The sequence below is a fragment of the Myotis nattereri genome (genome assembly GCF_964212035.1).
Source record: "Myotis nattereri genome assembly, chromosome: 5".
Classification (NCBI taxonomy): Eukaryota; Metazoa; Chordata; class Mammalia; order Chiroptera; family Vespertilionidae; genus Myotis; species Myotis nattereri.
The window spans coordinates 4,929,965-4,942,876 of record NC_138080.1 but is presented as its reverse complement, the minus strand read 5'-3'; the positions used below and the strand labels follow the sequence as shown (position 1 = coordinate 4,942,876).

The 12,912-nt window shown below is 52.5% G+C and overlaps 1 protein-coding gene across 10 annotated transcripts in view; it reads right to left on the bottom strand.

The window, feature by feature from the left end:
- The window catches only part of MGAT1 (alpha-1,3-mannosyl-glycoprotein 2-beta-N-acetylglucosaminyltransferase), a 30,378-nt gene extending 25,894 nt beyond the window's left edge, over nt 1–4,484 (bottom strand). The window contains exons 1-3 of one of the 10 annotated variants that reach the window (XR_013996033.1): nt 4,318–4,484; nt 2,598–3,029; nt 1,778–2,047 (exon numbers count right to left, since the gene is read on the bottom strand). The gene's annotated coding sequence lies outside the window, so the exon portion shown is untranslated. Of the gene's footprint in view, nt 1–373; nt 506–1,777; nt 2,048–2,597; nt 3,030–3,256; nt 3,860–4,039; nt 4,183–4,317 lie in introns of those variants that run through there. The other 9 variants (XR_013996034.1, XR_013996035.1, XR_013996036.1 and 6 more) reach the window with 9 other exon arrangements.
- Between the last annotated feature and the right edge of the window lie 8,428 nt (nt 4,485–12,912).

Sequence of the window (12,912 nt, the reverse complement as noted above, 5' to 3'; positions counted from 1 at the left end):
CACTTCCAAAGGATGACTAGAGGGGTAAGGTGAAGGAGGTGAAAATTATTCCAGGAAACTGCCCTCCATAAATCATGCCCAAGATAACCTGAATTTTTTTCCAATTTGGAAAGAATTCATGCTCTGAACTTCAGACAGATCTTGGCTTGAAACCATCGGAAGTAAAAGACATGTTTTAAATCAATGTTATTTCTATTTTCCCCCTCCCTTCCTCTCAACATTCCCCACTCCCCATGGAGACCCAGAAACTCAGCTCCTCAAGATCAAAGAAAGGAGAAAAGATTAACACAATCGTTATTGAGCAATGTGTGTGAAGGGGAACTTTTCATTTTGGAAAAACGGATATAAATAAGTTCAGTTAAAACACACTCACATTTGGTCAAATCTGTCACTGGTCCTGGCTAATCGGCCTAAGCATCCTTCCTGGCGCCTGTGAGAAGGCCGACGGCTGTCTTGAGGGGACTGTCTTGTGGACGGGTCAGGCCGAGGGCAGGACTAGTGATTTCTATGGAAATGACAGGGGAGAGGAATCTGGCTCACTTACCAGAGAGCCTGTATGACCGAGTTCCCCTCCCTGGGGACTTGCAGCAGAATCCACATGGCCCTGGCAGGTCAGACGCTACAGAAGAGCACAGTGTTGGCAGCCCACCACAGCCTGCCATTCCATTCTCAGGCAAGCATTTCTTGCTCAGCGCTTCTGTAGCTTCCCCTCACATATCAAACTAGGGAGATAATCCCCTCTTTCCTCCTCACAACAATGTGGTGACACAACACAACAGCCTGGACACTTCATATAATGTAAGCACTATGTAAACACAGCACAGCCCCATGGTGCTCCACGTGTGCCGAAGTACTCGCAGGCCTCCCAGTAGGATGAGGGCCACAGAGGCATCCTGGGAACCACGTCTACCCGAGGGATTGTTGTGACCCCAGTTCCAAGCAGTAACTGACACCAGGAATCTGCTGGGCGAAGCTGGGAGAGGTGGCATCCCCCCCTGAAATCTGGGCCTTCTATAGTAGAAACGTGGCCTCAGAGAGAGCTCCCCCAGGCATCCGACCACAGAAGAAGGAACAACTCGGACCAGTGACTCCACCCAGACCTGCCTGCCCCGCCCTCGGGCCATTAGGGGAATCCGGGGCTCCAAAGGCAAGGAAGGAAGGAGGGGGTAAAAAACTGAATCATAAGTACAGGATTTTCAGCTGGCAAACGGCCGTATTATGGTGCCAGCCCCGCCCAGATGTTCACATAGTTAGATGGAGGGATTCTCCAGTAGAGGGATGCTAGAAGCCAAGCGTCCTGCCCCTCACCCAGGCCACCATACCCCACTGTCTATCAACATTCCCAACACCTCTCCTTTCTCCCAATACTTTCTCCTTTGCTGTCACTGAGAAACGCATCTTGGCCCAGGTAAACTGGAGTCCCAAGAAGGAACGGGCAGGAGGTGAGAAGGTAACTCTGAACAGGTCTTCTGTAGGCGGGTTCAGAGCCTGTGAAAATATAAAGGGCTAAGAGATGGCAGTTAGGAAAAACTGTCATCTTCAAGGGCAGGAGAGAAGACTACAAGGAAAGGCCCAGTGCGCACTCCAAGAATGAAGCTCCATCTCCTAACCAGACACGTGGCCCTGAGGCCTTGGGACGGAAATTCCTCCCCGCTCTTGAAGGGGCACCTTGCACACGGACGGAGAACCCCGAGGGCTAGAGTCCCTCCATCTAAGTCCCATTACCTTCCCACAACTTGATGACCCCAGGTATTTAATAACAACAAGATGAGACACATTCAGGGTAGGCTTTTAATTGAGGCCATTAAGGCTTTGCCAGCACGCTAATTCAATAAAAGAACAGAGCTTTTCTCTATATAACAGTTACACAAGCATATCAAACGATGTCAGTGTTACTGTGATATATGTACATGGCCCTGGACACTTGTCAAAACCTATCGTTTCCTTTGCTCCTTGTAACAGCCTGTGAGGGGCCTGGAAAGCTGGTTATTCCCATGTTGCAGGTGAAGAGAGCACGGCAGAGATGAACCAACATACGTATCTAGGGCTGTGCAATAAGAGAGCAAGAGCTAGAACACAAATCCTACTGATGCCCAATCCTGTCTGTTCCTCTGCTCTTTCCACGAGGTTTCACAGCCTAAACTCCCTCGTAGGAGAAGGTGGAGAGGCAATTTAGGAGGTTTCCTAGACCATCTCCAACCCTCTCTCGACGCAGTTCTACTCAGCTCCTCAAACATAACAGCCTGCCCCTGCCTCGTAGTTTGGCCCCAACTGACTTGGAATCCTACCATCTCCGTGTTAGAAAGGTCCTTACGGGTCCTCTAAGCCAACCTCCCTTCAGAGGGCTGAATTCTTTTCATGTTCTCCTTGGCCTAACCTCATAATTGCTATTGCTGACAACCCCTCACAGGTCCTCCTTCCCCGGGAGGAGTGGCTGGGAACAGGCCTGCTCCCCGAGAGTGAGGGAGGTGAAGCTTCCTGTTGCCCAGCCCAGGGGGGCACTTCCTGAACGGCAGCATCCCCACACTGGCCCCACTCCACACTTTCTGCAAAGGAGCAGCAAGACACACAAGTGGAAAACGAGACGGGAGCCTTACCTTTCTTCTCTTCTCTCAGCTGCTCCCCTGGAGATCCTCACACCCCATCCAGCACTCCATTTCCAAAACTGAGACTTCCAAACCGGAGACACCAAACAAAGTGCAGCTTCTCTCCTCTGATCCGCGTCCAAAGTCCATGGCTGAGTGTCCTCTGAGGGGGAGGAGTCTGGGGGGGAAGGGGCAGGTCCGGACCCCTCCCCCCCCTCTGCGGGCGTCAGTGTCCCTCCCAGGCGTCTGGTATGGCCCTTCATTCAGCTGGCTTCTCAGGCCCAGATCCTGGTGGTAGGCGGGTCCCAGCTACTATCCCATCTGGGGCTCAGGGAGGGGAAGTCATCCACTGCGAACACTGGCCCCTCTGTCTCCTGCTGGGGCTCCGGAGAAGACACAGGCCTTCGAACCGGCATGGCCCAGGCGGCTGCCTCCTGCGTTAACCTGCAGAAGATTTAAACATTACGCCACTTTCTAATCTATTCTACTCCCAAGTGGATTCCCAAGGCTTCCCACCTACATCAGAGCCCTTGATTACGCTCTACCGTGAAAAGCCCAGCCTCACACACTCCACAACATACACAAGGTACCTTCTCCACTCACATACGGCCCCACTGCCACCCTGGCATGGATCCACCTGGCATGGATCAGGATAAGGCACCTACTCTCACCAAAGAAAAGCAGCCAGAAGCACTGACGGGCGTGTGGGGGCTGCCTTCCCAGAAACGTGGACAAGAGCCTGCCCTCCCGTCCTGCCTGGTGGGTGCTGCATTGATCGCCCTGCATCTCCCAGGCTCCTCAAGGTGTCAGCGCTCCAACCACCGCTCTCCGCGACGGAGCTCCATCCACTCGGACCTTCCACTTGCACTCGGCAACCTCGCCTACATGCAACTCTGCAACCTCACCTACATGCAACTCTGCAACCTCACCTAACATGCAACTCTGCAACCTCACCTAACATGCAACTCTGCAACCTCACCTACATGCAACTCTGCAACCTCACCTAACATGCAACTCTGCAACCTCACCTAACATGCAACTCTGCACCGCCACCTCCCCCTCTGCTTCCAAAACTGCGCCGGGGATGTAACTCCTCATCGCTGTCCCACTCCTTCCCGGGCCACTCCCGGGAGTGTGCGAGGCCCGCCCCGGCCTGCAGCAACCCCACGGGGTTCCAACTCCTCGGTCCCGGAGCCCACCCGGCGCCCCTCCCCTCCGAGTTTATTCCTCAACACGCACACAAACACACACTCCCATCTCCTTCCTGTAGGGGCGTGACGGCCACATGACCCCCACCCGTGCCCCGCCGCCAAGAACTTAACTCCTCCCACTCCTCTCCTCCGAAACGCCGGGCTCTGGGTTCGCCGGAAAGGGGGTGACAGCGACCCTGCCCACACGACCCCCACCCCTCTACCGCCGGGCCGAGCCTCGCCCTATCTGCGCTGGGTCGTTACCTCGATCCCGCCCGCCCCGTCTCGGCAGGAAGCCGCGTCCCGCCCCGGGTCCGACAACAGGCCCCATTCCGGGTCCCCAAGGCCGGCCCAGGCCCCACCCCCTCGACCCTCGGCGGCCCGGCCCTCCCCTCGCGCTCGTCCCCGCCCCTCCCCATCCACCGCGGCCACTTCCGCCCGTCCTCCGGAAGTGAGGCCAAGCAACGGCCACCTCCCCTCTTCCCGCCTTATCTACCCCACAGCCCCTGCCCATCACCACCGCCGGCACGGGAGCGTGAGACCTGGGTCTGCAGGGCCTGAGGTGGTTCTACAGTCACTGTTCACAGGACTGGAGACCAGGTGTGGACGCGGCGGGGCCTGGGAGGGAACAGAGCGGGGGGCTCAGGTGCTGCCGCGCCAGGAGGGGCGGAGCAGAGAGTGTGGCGAGAGCCGGCGGAGGCTTCGCGGGAAGAAGGGCGCATGCGTCACGAGCCTCAGCCTGTCGCGAGTGTTGGTGCTCGGCCGGCGTGGCTCGGCGGGATGGGGGCGGGGCGGGGGCGGGGCGAGGAGGGCGGAAGTGGGGGCGGGGCCTGCGCGCTGCGGCCAAGTCCCTTTCCCTGACCTAACATCGCCTGGCGACCTGGATTCTGGGGAAGCCTCCGGCCGCTCCTCTCCCGGACGGCGGTCTCCGGCGGAAAGCGGTTCAGAAGCTCTAAGGCCCGGGTCGGCCGTGGTTGTGTTGACAGCTGCGGCAGGGCCAGAGGAAAGTTATCTTTTGTTCAGCCCTTGCTCTCCCGCTGCGCCTCGCGGACCTTCCTCGGCGATGAAAAGAGAAAGAGAAGGGTGAGCGGACTCCAAGCCCTTCTCCCCGCGCGCACTGCGAGCTGCCGAGGGATTTGCCGGCGGCGACCCGCCTAGAGAGCCCTGCAGGCCGGACGCGATCTCCCTGGGGGCTGACCACGTCTGAAACACTAGCCGGCGGGGCCCCTGTTGCATGCCCCCTGGGACATGTCTCCTCCGAGAAACCTCCCCCCTGCCCCCCCCCCCAAAACAAGGGGTCCGGGCCGCCTGTCCCTGCTTGAGCCAATTCAGCAGAGACAGGGGTGAATCATGAGCGTTTATTGCAATAGCGCCGGCAGCAGGGAGAGCAGCAGGTCGTCCACAAAATCGGCTCTGCACCCCACCCCGCCATAAGCCAGCTGCTTATATAGGGTAGAAGGGCAGAGATTCGGTGAAAGCAAGAATTACAGGCATGGGAAAGTAGGCAGGGTATATGGTTGCAGGTAATGGGACTGGGGGTGCCTTTAACCATTATACCACCGGGACTAAGTTGTTTCAGCGAGATGGTAAATATTTCCATAATGATAGGCAGCTCTGGGAAGAGGAGGGTGGGCTGCATTCCGATGTTAGCGCCCATGTACCAGGGTGTGCAATGCTCAGCCAGGTTAGAATGTGCGTTTTCTAATCAGCAAAACAGTCACGGTTAACAGAGCATGATTAAGATTTTTTGTAGGGGAAAAAAAAAAAAAGATTTTTTGTAATTATAGCTGGTCCCACTATTCTATTTCTGCCCCTAATAATTAGACTTACAAGTTCCGAAAATGCCTTTTTTCTAAATATATTGAGCTGACTTGTCCCTGACTTAACACTGAATCCAAGAGGAGTTACTGAGTTTTGGACTCCATTATGTCGTCCATTTAATGACATGCTCTAGAATCTTGCCAGGACCATGGATAGGCAGGCTGTTGTTTGTTTTTGTTTCTATCCTTTTTGAAAACTGGAACCTAGAGCACCCTTTTGGCATATCTTCTGTGATGTGATGAATTTGTGGATGAAAAAGGGGCCACATGCTAAACCTGACCTCGTCAGGGGAGGCCTGCAAACTCAGAGACCTACAGTGACCATGCAGGATGATCAGAAATTAAAACTTTTTAACTGAAAGCAGTTCGTGGCGTGCTCATGTACTAGGTCAGTGGTCGGCAAACTGCGGCTCTCAAGCCACATGCGGCTCTTTGGCCCCTTGAGTGTGGCCACGAAGTTTCAATCCCACTGTACGTGGGCGCCCGCACGTGGTATTTTGTGGAAGAGCCACACTCAAGGGGCCACAGTTTGCCGACCGCTGTGCTAGGCTGGTGTTTTCCCCTAACAAAGGTCAGTCTTCACATTAACTGAGCTTGTCTGGGTATTTGTCTGTTTTTTCATCCCTGATAACATACCTTTGGAATATAAAGTAATTTCCTTTCCCCACCCCTCAAAGCCTGAGCCAGGGCAAGAAACCACAAGTCCCCCTCCCCCCTTTTTTTTTAATGTATTTTTATTGATTTCAGGGAGGAAGAAAGAGGGAGAGATAAAAAAAAAAATCAGTGATGAGAGGGAATCATTGATTGGCTGCCCCCTGCACGTCCCACACTGGGGATCAAGCCCACAACCCGGGCACTTGCCCTGACGGGGAATCATCCCTAACCTACTTCATAGGTCAGCGCTCAACCACTGAGCCACACCGTCTGGCAATCCCTCATTCTTATGTTGATTGTTAACTGTTAACTGTCTTACACCTGCCTTTGTAAAAGAAGGATATGTCTGTTCCTTTTACTTTTTATCCAATCCCAGAGATTTCCCAGGTTGACTTTCTCCCACCTCCCTAATCTATCATCAGTGAATTTCATGTAACCTCATTACATGTCTTCCCCTTTGATTCTGATGTATAAAATAAGTGGTAAAACTGCCATTTTCGGGAGCACTTTCTCAATCCGTTGAGATTTTGCTTCCCAGCAGTTGTCAGTTTGGCTCAAATAAACTCATAAAAAATTCTTACAGGTTTGGACAATTTTCTTACCTCAACACTTAAGAAATATGTATTTGGCCTTCACCCACCCTTCCTGTGTCTGGCACAGAACCCTACACCCTTGGAATTTCCTAAGTGATAAGAGCACTAGGAGCCTCTTTTGTTTTGATATTTGGTCTTAACTGCTGTTCCTGACACGCTCCTTAAACTCTTGTGGTTCTGGGTGATAAGAGGGTTTTCTTGTAATGAGCTTCTGAATGAGGCCTGGTCACCAGAAAGACCAAGCCAGGATGAACGCTTGGACTCTTCAGCCCCACCCCCCCACCCCCACCCCCCCATTCTCCTGAGAAGGGAGAAGTGCTGCCAGTGGAGTCAGCGATCAAGCATGCCTGTTGTGATGAAGCCTCCATTACATCCCAACAGTACGGGCTCAGAGGTCTTCAGAGTTCGTGAACTTTTCAACTTCCTAGGAGGGCAATGCACCCCCAGCTCACCCGGGAAGGATGCGCCAGTGCTCGGGACTCCGAACCTCGCGCTGTGCCTTTCTTCATCGGGCTGTACGTCCTTTGGTAAACGGAGTTTTGTGAGCTGTTTTAGCAGATGATCAAGTCTAAGGGGAAGGGCGTCATGGGTAACCTGGGGACCTACTACTCAGGATTAGCAGCTGGAGTCGGGGGAGTGAGAGCCAGTGTCATGGGACTGAGCTCTTACCCCGTGGGATCTGATGCTAGATGTTTCAAGTAGATCGTGTCAGAATTGAGTTAAATTATAGGACAACCAGCTGGTGTCACAGAGCATTGATTGACACCCCACATATTTGGTGTCAGAAGTGAAGTATTCATATAGTAAAGAAGGTGCACAGGTGGGAAAACTAGGGTTTTTGTCATTTTTGGTTAATCCTCCCTCGATATTTTTTCTATTGATTTTTAGAGAGAGTGGGAGGGAAGGAGGCAGAGACAGAGAAAGAGAGACAGAGAGAAACATCGAAGTGAGAGACACATCTATCGGTTGCCTCCTGCATGCACCCTGGCTGGGGCCGGGATCAAACCTACAACCCAGGTACATACCCTTGACTGTGAATTGAACTTGTGACCCTTTTATGCATAGGTCAACACTCTAACCACTGAGCAACACCGGCTAGGGCAACACTAGGTTTTTCTAGTATGTACAGGGTGGGACAAAAGTAGGTTTACAGTTGAGTATGTGAAATAGTTTATTCTTGTGTTATTTATTATTGTGTTATTTTCCATATGAACAACTATAAACTACTTTTGCCTCATCCTGTATATTGGTCTCACTTACGCTTGACTTCTAACTGGATCCTAAAGGGGCTACTGCTAATTTCTGGACTTCATATGTCATCCATTCCTGATATGTGAAATCTTGTCAGGACTGTGGACAGATTGGCAGCCTCTGTCTCCTCACCTCCCTCCACCCTTGAAAACGAGCCTGGCTCTAGTATGTTCTGGCATATCTTCTATCCCTGTGATTTCTTATATTACTAGAAGTGACTAACTTGCATATTTTCAGTACTGGGAATATAATAGTTGCTGGGTCAGGAGTCTTGAAATTACCTTTTTATTTGGAAAGATATCATCATTAGAAACCGTTGAACAAACTCAGAGCCTGGAGGCTTTGGGTAAAAATAAATGATAGATTTATTAAGGGTCGTAGTTTGCACACTGGGAACACAGCTATGCAAAAACCCAGAAGTGCTCTGAAGAAGAAAGAAAAGTTAAGATCTTTTATAGTAAAAAGTGCATTCTTGAGAATAGGCAGCCCTGCATTCTTAGCCCAAGGAGTGGTCCACAGGTTGTCAGTCAGATGTCAGGCTGGATGATGGGTGCCAGGTGGTCTAGGCAGCAGTTGCCAACCTTTTGGACCTCACGGACCACCAGTGGTCCACGGACCACCAGTTGGTGACTGCTGGTCTAGAGGATGGGCGCCAGGGGGTCTGGTCACATCGATGGTCTGGATAATAGATGTCAGGTTACCTGGATATGTGGGTCCTTCAGGGGGTAATCAGAGGGTTAGCTGGAGGTGGTAATCACGGGGTTAGCTGGAGGGGGTAATCACAGGGTTAGCTGGAGGGGGTAATCACAGGGTTAGCTGGAGGGGGTAATCAGAGGGTTAGCTGGAGGGGGTTATCAGAGGGTTAGCTGGAGGGGGTAATCAGAGGGTTAGCTGGAGGGGGTAATCAGAGGGTTAGCTGGAGGGGGTAATCAGAGGGTTAGCTGGAGGGGTAATCAGAGGGTTAGCTGGAGGGGTTATCAGAGGGTTAGCTGGAGGGGTAATCAGAGGGTTAGCTGGAGGGGTTATCAGAGGGTTAGCTGGGGGCGGGAAATCAGAGGGTTACCTGGAGGGGTTATCAGAGGGTTAGCTGGAGGGGGTAATCACAGGGTTAGCTGGAGGGGGTTATCAGAGGGTTAGCTGGAGGGGGTTATCAGAGGGTTAGCTGGAGGGGGTTATCAGAGGGTTAGCTGGAGGGGGTTATCAGAGGGTTACCTGGAGGGGTTATCAGAGGGTTAGCTGGAGGGGGTAATCACAGGGTTAGCTGGAGGGGTTATCAGAGGGTTAGCTGGAGGGGTTATCAGAGGGTTAGCTGGAGGGGTAATCAGAGGGTTAGCTGGAGGGGTTATCAGAGGGTTAGCTGGGGGGGGGGGAAATCAGAGGGTTACCTGGAGGGGTAATCAGAGGGTTAGCTGGAGGGGGTAATCAGAGGGTTAGCTGGAGGGGGTAATCAGAGGGTTAGCTGGAGGGGGTAATCAGAGGGTTAGCTGGAGGGGTAATCAGAGGGTTACCTGGAGGGGTAATCAGAGGGTTAGCTGGAGGGGGTAATCACAGGGTTAGCTGGAGGGGGTTATCAGAGGGTTAGCTGGAGGGGGTTATCAGAGGGTTAGCTGGAGGGGTTATCAGAGGGTTAGCTGGAGTCTGGTGTCTGTCCAGATATATGTCTAAGCATTGACACAGGACTGGAAAGTACAAAAAAGCTTAAGTTGGAAGGAAAGGAAGAAAGGAGAGAGAGAGAGAGAGAGAGAGAGAGAGAGAGAGAGAGAAGAAGAAGAAGAAGAAGAAGAAGAAGGAGGGGGAGGGGGAGGGGGAGGGGGAGGGGGAGGAGGAGGAGGAGGAGGAGGAGGAGGAGGAGGAGGAGGAGGAGGAGGAGGAGGGGAGGGGCGGGGGGGGGGGGGAGGGGAGGAGAGGGAGAAAAAGCTTAAGTTCCCAGGCTACTTAGAACAAGAATAGAGTCCTTCCTCATGCCTCTGTTTTCATGATGTTAACAATTTTAGCAGCTTGATTCCATTTTCTATATTCCCTACTTTGCTCTTTCCTCAAAACATCCTGCAAACAAAATTTATAGTGCTGCTACATTCAGACAGAACAGGTCCACAGGTAAGTTCCTAATCCTCCCCAACTCCAAACCCACTCCACCCAGTTGTCTTTCTTATCCTAATTAACAGCAACTCCACTTCCCTTAGGCCAGAGCCCCGAGAGCCGTGCTTGTGCTCCTCTTTCCCACATTCTCTACCCAGCCCATCTGGAAACCCTGATGGCTCTACCTTAAAACCATGGCTCGGATCCTCCACCTCAGCATCCCCTCAGCCTCCTCATCCCTCACCTGAAAACCAGATCTCTCTGCCCTCCTGCAACCCCAACCCCAGTGGTCCAGTCACACAGCAGCCAGAGAGATTCTGGAATGTCTATGCTCAAAACCCACAGTGACTCCCCACTTCCTTGCAATAAAAAGCCAAAGTTCATACAGAGGTCTACAGAACCCAACATTAGTTAACTAGCTGCTTACCTCTGACTGCTCTCTCCTTGCTAACCCTGTCTCAGCCTCACTGTCATTGCTGTTCCTCGAACTCGCCTCTGGGCCTTTGCACTGGCTGATCCTTCTGGTTAGAAAGCTCCTCCAGATATTTGCGTAACTCCCTCCCTTATCTCTTTCAAATCTTTTTTCAAATGTTACCTTCTCAATGAGGCCTTCCACTGTGTTTGCTTAACTACCTCTCTCTCCCTGCTGGAGTGTAACTTCCACTAGGGCAGTGATGGCCGACCTATGACACGCGTGTCAGAGGTGACACGCGAACTCATTTTTTTGGTTGATTTTTCTTTGTTAAATGGCATTTAAATATATAAAATAAATATCAAAAATATAAGTCTTTGTTTTACTATGGTTGCAAATACCAAAAAATTTCTATATGTGACACAGCACCAGAGTTAAGTTAGGGTTTTTCAAAATGCTGACACGCCGAGCTCAAAAGGTTGGCACTAGGGGATATGTATTTGGTTGTTTGATTTCTTGCTGACTCCCAAGTGCTTGGAACAGGGCCATGTGCCTGGCCCATAGTAGGTGCTCAATAAACATTTGTGGAAAAAATGAATGAACTTGAACAACTATTTTCATGATAGAATATTCCCATGCAGGCCTCCCATCCAGTCCTCTCTCACATGCAGATCAATGAATATAGTTAGAAGCATGGTATACATATTTTGCATTATGATTTTGTATCATCAAACCATGGATACTATCTGTGTTTCTAAATATTTCTATAGTTATACCCATTTTGCTTTCTAATTGTACTTAGATTTTTGCATGCTTGTTATAACAAGTCCAATAATAGAGTTGTGTAAAGAAAAATTGTCTTCCCTCTCCCTCTAATCTCACTCTGCTGAAGGGAACCATTTTAAAATTTAGTGGAATCCAGCCGGTGTGGCTCAGTGGTTGAGCATTGACCCAGGAACCAGGAAGTCACAGTTTGATTACTGGTCAGGGCACATGCCCAAGTTGTAGGCTGGATCCCCAGTAGGGGGCATGCAGGAGGCAGCCAATCAATGATTCTCTGTCATCGATGTTTCTATCTGCCTCTCCCTTTCTCTCTTTGAAATCAATTGTGTGTGTGTATCCTATCTAATAATAGACAAACATGGTAATTGACCATACCTTCGCTATGCCTCCCATTGGCTAATCAGCACGATATGCAAATTAACTGCCAACAAAGATGGCGGATAATTTGCATACTGCAGGCAGATCCCACTGCACCACCCAGCCTGGGACTGGCAGCAGTGCAATCCCCAGCCGCTGGCCGCCCCAGCACGAGACCCTGGCCTGCCGTGTGCGGGGCAGGGCAGGGCGGGTGGCAGCGTGATCCCGAGCTGCCACCCGCCCCAGGACAGGAAGAGGCTGGCAGCCCCCCCCCCCCTCCACTGGGGTAGGAGCCCCGGGCACAGGCAGCTCCTCAGAACTGACACCGGAGCTGCGAGCCCCAGGTGCACAGCCAGGAGACCCGAACCTGCCTACTGGAGCGTCAGGCTTCTGCTTATTGGAACTAGGCACCAGTACATTAGAGAAGTTATTTTAGAACAAACAACAAAGAAGAAAATAGGTGTCAACACCAGAACTATTGTCCCCACAGGGAGTGGGTGACAGCCAAGAGGAGCGCAGGGCTGACACGCTGCGGGCGGCGAGGACAAACGGAGCTGAGGGAAGCAGCGGTGCCAAGGCCCAGCTGTCTGACTCCACTTACCTGCAATGCCGGGAGCGGGAAGCGACCAGTGCTTTCCGGGGGGTTGAGGGGCTGGGCCTAAGGGAGAAATGATTTTAGAGGAAGCGCAGCCGCTTGCGGGTGCAGGAGGCCTGGCTCCCAGGTCCAAAATCAGAAAAACAGCTCAGAAAGGAAACCTGAAGAAAGCCCGGAAGCACCCAAAGGAAAGAAAGGTCTGGCGTCTCCACGGAAGAGCGAAGGGCGCGGGCACTGCAAGGCGGGGGCGCTGGAAGCGAAAGGAGCGTCCGGAAAGCGGAGCGCAGGGGAGGCGGGAGACTGCTGTGAGGGGGCCGGCGCGGGCTGGGGGGTGGGTCTGAGGACGTGGAGGGCCAGGGCCAGGACCAGGACGGCTCCTCGGGAAGAAACACGACCCCCACATCGGCCAGAGGCGGACAGAGACCCGGAGTGACCAGCAAGTCTGGGACGAAAAGTGAGGGACAGCGGGGCACCGGCAGCAGCTGCGGGAGGGAGACAGAGCCACGCCGGGGTCCCATCTCCCGGGGGCGCTCCAGCACCGCGAGCTTAGACTCGGACAACACAAGCAAGCACCCCAAGCTTTAAGGCCTCAC